Source organism: Gouania willdenowi, chromosome 22 (assembly GCF_900634775.1).
Source record: "Gouania willdenowi chromosome 22, fGouWil2.1, whole genome shotgun sequence".
NCBI lineage: Eukaryota > Metazoa > Chordata > Actinopteri > Blenniiformes > Gobiesocidae > Gouania > Gouania willdenowi.
The window spans coordinates 21,476,405-21,487,261 of record NC_041065.1 but is presented as its reverse complement, the minus strand read 5'-3'; the positions used below and the strand labels follow the sequence as shown (position 1 = coordinate 21,487,261).

General features: G+C 40.1%; 1 pseudogene; it reads left to right on the top strand.

The window, feature by feature from the left end:
- Nucleotides 1–3,347: 3,347 nt before the first annotated feature.
- Nucleotides 3,348–5,060, top strand: LOC114456683 (homeobox protein Nkx-2.2a-like; annotated as a pseudogene).
- The last annotated feature ends 5,797 nt before the right edge of the window (nt 5,061–10,857 follow it).

Genomic DNA, 10,857 nt, shown 5'->3' with positions numbered 1-10,857 from the left:
GAGAAAGCGTTCCACCCTAACTGGCTTTGAAATGATTTCTACCCTCCAGCTATACGTGTCCTCAGGCCACGGATTAGCCCCCGCCCCCCCTAAATAGACCGGACCAGCCTTTACCTGCGTTTAATATATAGGCGTTTAATCACAGGGGGAGGAAATCAGTCTTGTCATTCTGTACATTTATCACGGACACCCCGAGGCGGGCGGGGTTACCTTTATCAAAGCCTTCTCCCCGCCTGAGGCGTCCAAACACGCTGAAATTCAGCGATTAAAAGGAGGCAGTGATCAACATCATTATGGATTTTCCTGCGGCTTTTATTGTGCATTCAATCCCAAGATTTATTTAATCGAGAATATAAAAAGCTCTTTCTTTACTTATTTGGGGAACAATCGTGGGGATGAATTTTTAAAGGAAGAATTAGAATTAATCAGACGGCCCTTCTATTTTTTTGGGAAGGTTCATCCAAAAAATTAATTGTTTTTGGATGAGACCATCCTGCTGCACGTTTGATTGCAAAACTGGAGTCGAGGAAAAAACTAAACGAGACAGTAAGCTCTGTGTGCAATAATAAAAGGCAGGCAGTGATAGTTTAATTAAAGCAGCAAAGAGGATAGCAAAAAAATAAAATGAAATAAAGGTCTGACTTGTGCGCGCATTTGTGCGCTTTTACGCACAGAAGTCACGTGAATATCCCCCATAAACTGTATTACAATGTCTAATTGTGGTGTCAGATCTCGAAGATTTAATGTCAACTGAACTCATATAAGCGGCTGATAGGAAGCGACAGCTCAGTTGTCAATTGCGTATTGTCCCTTAAACCCTGATGCATCTGCAGCTCAGAGGCCCTTCTTTTCTCCATGTGTGGTTTAAAAAAAAACACAAAAAAAAAACACCCCCAACACGCACAACCACACAGTCACAGGGAAGAATAAAATAATTATGTCTGAACAGCAACAAAAAATTATATTTGTTTATATTTATTTATTGATTTTAATTTTATTCATTTATTTGGGTGAAACAAAAGCTTTAAGAATAAGAATAAAAATGAGAATACGAGTATATAAGAATACAAGTACATAACACAAATAATAAGAATAATCAAAGATCGCAAAATGTAATCATTGTTTTGAGCATGGAGTGGGAAAGGTAATCGTTCTGTTTGAACTACCTAGGTAAGGTAAACAGGTAAACACAGAGCGATAGGCTCTCCAAGTGGAGTAGGTCCACTCAAGCACTGCACATTTACCTCCTCTTTCTGAAAGCCTTGGCTTCAATTGGTCAAATAGTTCCATCCCCAGTAACTTGCCACAGCAGCCACTGCAAAGTGTGACTGAAAAACGACCCAACGTGACTCACCCTAAAGTATAAAACGTGTCACTCCAGGAAGAAAAACAAGCAAACAAACAAAAAAACGAAGCACAATGACTCGAGGAATAACTCAACATGCTCACACACACACACACACCCTGATTAAGTCAATCTAAGTCATGATCTAACATGAGCCAAACTGCAGCCAGTACCAGTTTCTCTATAGTGCGTAAAAGCTCTGTCTGCACTGCAGGGGCTGCGTATACTGGTCCCTTCACATGTGAGATTTAGCTGCGCTGCATCATGGTGGATCAGGTCAGTCACCTCTCTCCTCTCTTCTATAGAAAAGCTCAGGCCAAGCTGCAGTTTGTCTACGCAGCCGCGGTTCAGCTCAATGGAGCCTTTGTAGGAGGATGAGACTGATTCTGCCTGTCTGCCTCGGACTTTTTATTTCATTTTATCAAAAAAAAAAAAAAAAAAAACGAAAATGTTATCAATCTTTTTAATGTAATAATAATAATAATAATAATAATAATAATAATAATAATAATAATATTTATTATTTTTTTTTTTTTTTATTTTTTTTTATTTCGTGTGTGTGTGTGCGTGCGTGCGTGCGTGCGTGCGTGCCTGCAACGCGCGAACGAAGGACTTTTCTCCCCTTAATTTTGTGCAAGGATCCAGGAATTGAATGAAGAGATAGTCCATTGAAAGCAGTTGAATGCCATGACAACTCGGAACAAGCTCAGATTTATTCCAAACAGTTAGAAAGCATTGTGCGCGGGGCGTCAATCATCCATTATTTCGGCCCTGAAATAAATGCAAAAACTGCAGCAGTACAAAAGCTTCCAACAGGAGCCGGACATTTGTCTACATTTCCTCCATTGTCTGCAGCTTAGCAATCGGTTTGTATTTGTGTTTGCCCCGGCTCCGACCACCCAGGATGCGCAGAGGAGTCGCTCAAAAACGTGAAACATTGTCACCCACATCACATACTGACGGGAGGCAGAAGGAAAGAGGGAGAAAAGTCTTGAAGGGGAGGAAAATAAAGTAGCTAACAATGATACGTGATAATAATAATAATAATAATAATGTTATTATTATTGTTATTATTATTAAGATATTTTCTGCTCTATTGTTAACTCATTATGGCTGTCACATGTGGATAGGCCCACTTTCTTGAACACTTGCTTTAGGTTTCCAAACAAACAGTTCTGCTTTCACTTTCAACACTAAGCCCTGGTCAAAATATTGACTCAAAAGGTTTACATAAATTATCGCCTACCTAATATTTGAACATCTCCTCAATCACTGCGTAAAAAGGAATAATTTAATCCACCATTTTCAAAAAAATACGAGTGTTTATGATTTTTTATATATAATTTTTTAATATAGTCAGAGAAACAAAAAACGCTTCAAAGACTGCAATTTGTTAAAGTGTTGTGAGTATAATGCTACTTGGAGGTTCTTTGTATGTAAATAGGGTGTAAAAAAAAAAAAAAAAAAAAGGCCCTCCCCGTCTTTGTAATTAATTGACACGTTACACCACTCATCATGCTCTGAAGCACCAATGGTAGAGGCTCAAATCTCCCCAAAACCCACAATTTCACATCTGCAAACACTGTCTTCATCCACTTGACTCCTAAGACCCGCCCACACGTGGCCAACCTTTCGCGTTTTTTAATGCTTTTTCACTGCAGGTTCATGTGTGGAGACCAACCTTATATGGACTGATCGGACAAGGTAATGGCTTATTTCCCTCTAGCACCCAACAGTAGCACAGTATCCATGAGCCGCGTGTAGCAGCACTTTTAGCCACTTGGGCAGCATCCTTCCCTGGACTTACAGACACTGAATCCTCTCTCCACAGTAACCGTGCTTCTGCGTAGAGCGACTCTTTCTTCGTCACATTTTCATCCTGAACCTCTTTTTTTTTCTCTTTCTTGTTTATTTTATTCCTAAACAGCGGATTGCAAGAAGAAGAAAAAAAGCTGGTGCTTCAACTTTCCCCCCCATTGCCTGTTTCCCCCCCTGCCCGAATATGTCGTTGACCAACACAAAGACGGGCTTTCTGTAAAGGACATTTTGGACCTTCCTGACACAAATGACGAAGAGGGATCTATCACTGGAGCGGAGGAAGACACGGAGGGATCGGAGACCACATCATCCACGACGAAAACCACTGGAGTTTTGGTGCAAAGTCCACTGGAAAAACGTTCAAAATCTGCCTTTAAAGAACCCCTTTTATGACACTAGTGACAATCCTTACACACGGTGGCTTGCAACTACGGACAGTATTCAATATTCATGTAAGTAGAGCTCGAGTATTTTTTTCCTTAATAATGCTTATATATACTTTAGAATGTTGTTTTTTTCTCAGCATGCAGCTACATTACAACCACATTAATCCCACGCAGCCTCATTTTCCGCCCTAATGATGCCCTTGGGTGGCGTGCATGTGTCCAGCTCAAGCTGTGCGCGCACGCAGCTCCTCTTGTTTACATTTAACGAAATAAACTGCACTGATGGTTTTTATTTATTTATTTATTTATTACGATTTGAGGTTTCGATCGAGAAAAGAAAGGGACTAAAATGCAAGCAGTGAATGACAGAGCGGCGGTGTGGAGCTCACAGGAGTGCATTCATTCTGTGGGGATTTACGCGCAGACAATGCACCTTTTAATGCTTCACTGGTTCGCCCTGCTTGTGGGCAAAAAAAAAAAAAAATAGGCTGAGGAGTTATTTGGCATTTCCCTCTGAGAATCTGCACCAGAGAACTTTGTGTTTGTGTGCTGCTTATATAGTCCATTTTATTTTATTGCATTATTATTATTTATTTTTTTTAAGTGACGCATGTTGAACTTTTTTTCCGGCCTGGTTTTTTTTTTTTTAAAAAAAAATAAATTATTTATTTCTTTTAGTGTGTGTGTATGTGACAACTCCCACTTTTGGATTCCCCACCATAACATTTTGACAGTGTTTCTCCCATTTCTTGCCGCAGTGCACGGTCTATCCGCCAGCTCGCAGGACTCGGCCAAGTCTCCGGAGCCGTCCGCGGACGACGAGTCGCCCGATAACGACAAGGAAACGTCCAGCACCGGCGGCAGCGACTCTGGCAAGAAGCGAAAAAGAAGGGTGTTGTTTTCCAAGGCGCAGACCTACGAGCTGGTAGCGTCGCTTCAGGCAGCAGAGGTACCTGTCCGCCCCTGAGAGGGAACACCTGGCCAGCCTGATCCGCCTCACCCCGACCCAGGTTGAAGATCTGGTTCCAGAACCACGATATAAGATGAAGAGAGCCCGAGCCGAGAAAGGTATGGAAGTGACCCATCTTCCTTCTCCCAGGCGGGTGGCCGTGCCCGTCTTAGTCAGGGATGGAAAGCCTTGTCCACCACTCTTAAAGCTCAGGACTTTGCGGCCACTTTTCAGGCCGGGATTCCCTTCTCTGCATATAGCGCCCAGTCTCTCCATCACATGCAGTATAATGCGCAGTACAGCGCCGCGGCCCCCCCACAGTTCCCCTCAGCACATCACTTGGTGCAAACGCAACAGTGGACTTGGTGAGAGAAATTATAGAGACTCGGCTTTGGAGGCGCGATAGAGCAAAGAAAAAAAACAAACAAATCAAACACAAAACGAAAGGACTTTTCATTTTTTTGCAGCTTGACTCATATATATATACTACCATTTTTATTCGGGGCTCATGTGTGCGCCGTGTTTACATGTTTTCGTTAAGAGAACTATGGGCCCGACCCCCCCACCCCCCCCCCCCTCCCTATAATAAATTTATCAAGATGTCATGCCTCTTCTTGTGAAATTTTCCTTTTTTGTAAAGTATGTTGTGTGTTGGTTTGTAGAGATGTTTCCTCTCTCCCTCTCTCCCCTCTCTCCACCTTTACCCTCCCCTTTGTCCCATTCGTGTTATTATCAGCACGTACGAACCACTTTATAATTTATAGAAATTTTTTTAATTTCTTGCTTCTTTATTGGACCGAAAATATTTATGGCCATGAATAAACACTGGCAAGTTTTCAGTCTTTTTCCCCCCCTTTGTTTTTATTCTTGCAATTACTTTGCTGGGGTTTTAAAAATTAAGTCTGGGTTATTGGTTTTATAAATTCACAAGTAAAATACACATTTAGGGATCATTGCCGTTTAGTAAACAACAGCAGTCAGATTACTGAAACTATAAACCTAAACTTGGTTTTACTAATTTCTTTCAAAAGCGATGAAATTAAAGGTCAAGGCTTTGGTTCGGGAATAAGAGCTTGAATACGTGTATTTAAGGAGAAAGAAAAGCTGCCAATACAAGTATATACTCAGAATATAGATAACCATGGGAATAAATCTCCAGCGCACTTCACTCCTTTCTTATACGATAATTAATCCCGGGAATATTTTTTCTCTGTATCTGAACACCTCGCTAATAAAGAGCCTAAAGTCACTCGTGAAATGGGACTAAAATCCACTCACTTAATATAAGTGGGGCTTCTCGACTTAAGAAGCCTTTCAGTCAAAGCTCTCCTTTTTGTCAGCACGCACGGCCACTCCCGGCCTCGGGGCGTAAAAGTAGCTTTAGACTAATGGAGGAAAACGTTGCGTAATGCAATAAAATGTCTTGTTAGCCAATTGTTAAGCGCAAAATTGGGAATTAATCATAAATAAGCAATGATCGGGGAGACGTTTGTGTTGAAATCTATAATGACTCTCCCAGTCATGTATCTTTTTTTTCCTTCTCATATTTGGATTAATAAATGCTGTGTTTTTCACGCTTTTGGGACCAAATTACGCACAGATTTTCTCCTCTGGTGATACGCAAAAGGCACCACGGATTACCAGCCTCCAGTCAATATCTTGAGTAAATATGATCACTTGCTAAGAGGAAAAGAGAAAAAAAAAAAAAAAATCCATGGATCCTGTTGGTCAAAAAAAAAAAATCTCACAGCAGATGTTAGAGTCGCCCCTATCATCACTGAACAAACAGCTAAATTGGGCAGATTTGCTAATTATTTACAGAATTGAGTCTCAGGGGGCTACTGCTTTTGTGGAGAACACAGACTCAATTTGTCCCTGACAGAATGGTTTTATGTCTCACCACCGGTTGAGCTTGTAGGTCAAATAAATCAACAACTTTAGGGCGTGCGTTCTGGTGTTTTTTTGTTTTGTTTTTAAAGAAGAAAGGCCGTAAAAAAAATGCAGGAAAAAATTAAAATATGAGAGCTTAATGCAAGCACAGAAATGATGATTAAAAAAAAAAAAAACACACACACACACACAAAGAAGCGAGTTAAACCCATGCGAAAAAACTGTAAAACCATACTTGACAATAAAAACAAACCAGAAATTGTTTTTTTTTTTTTTTTTTTTTTCTCCGGTGAGAATTGGAGCATCCCTTGTACACAAGTGAAAAAGCCCATTGCTGGTTTGGCTGTGCATGCTAACAAGCAGCGGGTGTGGAGATAGACAGAGTTCCGTGGTGCTGTCAGGGAGATGTAGCCTTTTCCCTGAGCTTTTTGTCCCGCCTGTCACTTGGTGCCATTGTTGATCTTTGCTGCACACGTTGCGTCCCATATGGGCAGCTGCGCTCGGAAAAAAGGAGAAAGAGATCTCACACAAACCCCAAATTGTACCAAGCTCTCAAATAAAGCATTGTTGTCCCTCAAAGAAAAACGATTTAAAAATTCGTGCCATATCTATTCTGGTCAAAAAAAAAAAAAAAAAAAAAAGAAGAAGAAGCCCCTGTCACACTTAACAGGGAGTCCTTCTTCCTTGATAGAGCTTTGCCAACAAACAGCCTTCTCATTTCAATTGAAAAGTGAAAGGCTGCTTATTGTGGGGCGCTCAAAAAGTGACCGCAACAACTATTTTTAATTCCAGACAGTGTAAGTCCTTGTTTTATCAAGTCAAGACCATGTTTTCAACACTGAGCACATGGAAAAGCTTTGACGCTTCCTGTCAGAATAAAATCAATCCTGGTTACAACTGAGCGGATTTATTTAAAAATAAAATACACTGAAATTTACAACAATAGCATTGAGTAGATCCGATTAGTTTGCTGAATACGATGCGTTTTAATATTATCAAAATATAAAAAGAAACAAATCGTCTTGTGTTTTATATTATTTTGCGCCGTAATGATTTCTCACTTTTGAAGTGCGACCGATTTTACGCACAGCTTCTTTTTTTTGTTTAAAATACCACAACTTTCCAGTTTTATTCACCCGAACGTTCTGCTAAACAGCATCACCAATACTCGCAAATGCATAATAAATGACTTCAAAAATATGAAATTTAGTCTCGGTCTGATGTGTTTACCCTCCAAACGCGGAACAAACACGTGCGTAAAATATTTGACTGTATAAACTTGAACGGGGTGCAGCCTCATGTATTGTCATCAAGCCACCAGAAAATTACTCCACCTCAGCACCGGGTCATTTTCATCGGAAATTGCTTTTGGCTGCTGGAGGGATAAAGCAATGCGGCATTAAAGCAAACATCTTGGTGTGCATACATAGTTCAACCTGCGTGGATAACACTATTATATACAATACTCGAGGAAATGTGCACTTGGGACACTGTGGATCCTCGTCATCCTGCCCATTTGAACCTCGACATCAATCAATTTTTTCTTTTTCTTTTTTCCTATCGCGCACATCACCAAATAAACGAGGATTTTCAAAGCCATAATAAGCGACGCTTTTTCATTTAAAGGAAGCGATCTGGGTTTTATTACCTTAAAGGAGATCCAGATTAGATTCACCACAGTGCTGGTGATATTAAAGAGGGAAGGAGGGGAATGATGGTGGAAGCAGAGGCGGAGGAGGGGGTCGTGACGCACGGCTGCCACTAGATGGCAGCAGAGGCCTTTTTGTAAAAACCTCTGTTTATACCTGCACACCGTCACTATCACAGCGCTGCAGCTTTACCGTCTCCTACCCAACGCGTGTCATCACGTTTCACTGTTTTCTATGAGCATAATTGCGGTTTATGACACTATTGTGGATTTTGAGATCATTTTGCTCTTCACACCTTAATAAACAGTCCACAGGCACTGAGTACAATTTGTGTTTTACACTTAGGGAGAATTACGCACGGGGTTTGGCCGCTGTTGTGGCGCAACAGGACAACTTGACGAATCAGTTTCATTCAGTGAGCCTAACTTGTCTGTGATTTAAGCTTTATACAGCAACATACAACAACATGACTATCTTCACTCACCTCTAACAGGGTTATCAAACACAGGGTCACGGCTCAGTAACAGGATAAAAGACAATTGTCGCGATGTCACGCGAAATAGGACCGTCTTCCTTCCTATTCATCTAGTGAAAATAAATAAATAATAATGTAGGAACCCTAACAGAAAAGACAAATGAGATGTGGGACCTTGAATGTCACTCAATATTTTCTAACAAAATTCACTGCTCAAATGTGCAAAGCTGCATCTCCTCACAGCACCAGAAAAAGCGTTCAAAGCGCCTCAAACTGGGTCAGATGACGTAGTTCCAACTGCACGAGGTGCACTCTCATTCAACGGTGCACGCACACCTGCAGGGGGCGTCGTTGGGTAAGAAACAGGCAGCAGCAGCAGCAGCAGCAGTGGGTGGGACAAAGGTGTCAGAGCTGCACAAGTTTACAAGTTTAAAGGGAAAATACACATGGAAAGGGAGATTGAAGCAGAAAGATGTTTAATTTCACCATATAATCTGATTTATACAGACTTTTTCATTGGATAAGTTAAAAAAAACAAAACAAACAAACTTATAAATAAAGTTAAATAAGTTAAGTAATTATTAAGTTCATATTCAAATTCAAATTAATGTATGAGTTGTGAACTGGAGTAGCTCAGATGTTCTGCTATGTTCACTCAGTGCATGGGTCAAACACCCAAACAGGATAATTCAAAGAACCTTAATGTGCATGTGAAGCGCAGGACGCCCTTTGGACTGACTGACAAAGACACAAACATCTTTCCTTTGATGAAGAGGAACCAGAAGATCTCCAGCAGCAGTTTTAGTGCATCTCTAACTTTTGATCTGATTATCCAACAAACAAGAAGATATTTATCTTTATACATTTGGATTTTACCTTTAAGCTCATTGTTCCAGTAAAGTACTTGAAACATCAAGGTCATGTGCTTTATTGTGAAGTACAAAAACTGTTATTGCAATGCATTTTTTCCATTTAGATTAATACTGTCAGACTGCTTGTTCTTCATTATTGCTATTTTAGAATCATCGATTGTCATCCACAACTCAAACTTTGTTGAAAAACCCTCTGTGTCATTTATTATGACTTGAATGTAAAGTATTATGTTGTAGATAAATGTTTACAACCATGATTTTGTCGTTTGATGAGAGCGACGGATGAATTATGAAACAGATAGGGCTCAGAGAAGGAGGACACTCCTTACAATTTTGTATCATTCACATTGATTTACATTTTAGATATCTGTGTAACAGAATGTATTTATTTAGGTTTTTATATTAATTTAGTATTCTTGTTGACATTCTGAAATAATGTGACCCTTATGTGAAATAAAGGGGTGCTCATTGTCAAATATTAAGAACCGGCCCAGATTTATTGTTAAATGTGTGTATCTGGCTTTATCTGAGGCAGGCTAAGACGACCCGGTGGCCACATCATTTTGTGTGGTCCCTAAAGGAAATGCACAAATTGACACCCAAAAAACATACGCAATTACATTAAAATACACGAAAAAGACATGAAAATAATCAAAATGACTCCAAAAACACACAAGATGACTAGAAAAACTCACAACATTTTCAAAACAACATCAAAAGTACAAAAATGGCAAAGAAAAATAAATAAAACAACAATACGTTAGGCCAAACTGCAACAAAAATACACAAATAACTCCAAGAATAAACAAAATGACAATAAACACACCAAAGCTTTGTTCCTACCTGTAATATGTTAAGATGGGTCATTATTTAAAGAATGTTGATAATGTGGCCCTATTGGATCAGACAATCACATTTTTGTGGCCCCCACTGCATATAAGTTCGCCCATCTCCGATCTGAGGTATGTAACACGAGTAAATGGAAAACGACGAGCCAGCAAAAACTGCTGAAACTAAGCAGTGATGGACCTGTTTGAGACGCTGATGGTGCGGTTCCATAAAGCTGGATGGACTGACAGCGACTCTGAGTGTTGATGACCCACAGCCTGCTCGGAGTCAACTCACTGAGGAAAGGAGTCAAGGTTCTTGACTCTGCTGAATGTTGGGATTAGGAAAAAAGCTCAGCGTGAGCAGAGACACTGGTGGGTTGATCCAGACGAGTGCTCAGAGAAGAGAAAGCATCAGCCAGGAGATCTCATACCAGACAAACCTTTATGGCTTCCTCATGTAAAATCCTGTAAACCTCTGTGAAAAAAAAAAAATCAAAATACAAGTTGCAAATCGACTCTTTTTTTTTCATACTTGGGTTGTTTCTAATAAATAAAGTGTGGGTGTTATTTTAAAACACAAACAAATGACTTTGTCTTCATTATGGGTTCAACTTCCAGGAATAAATAAATGAGATAGGCTAAA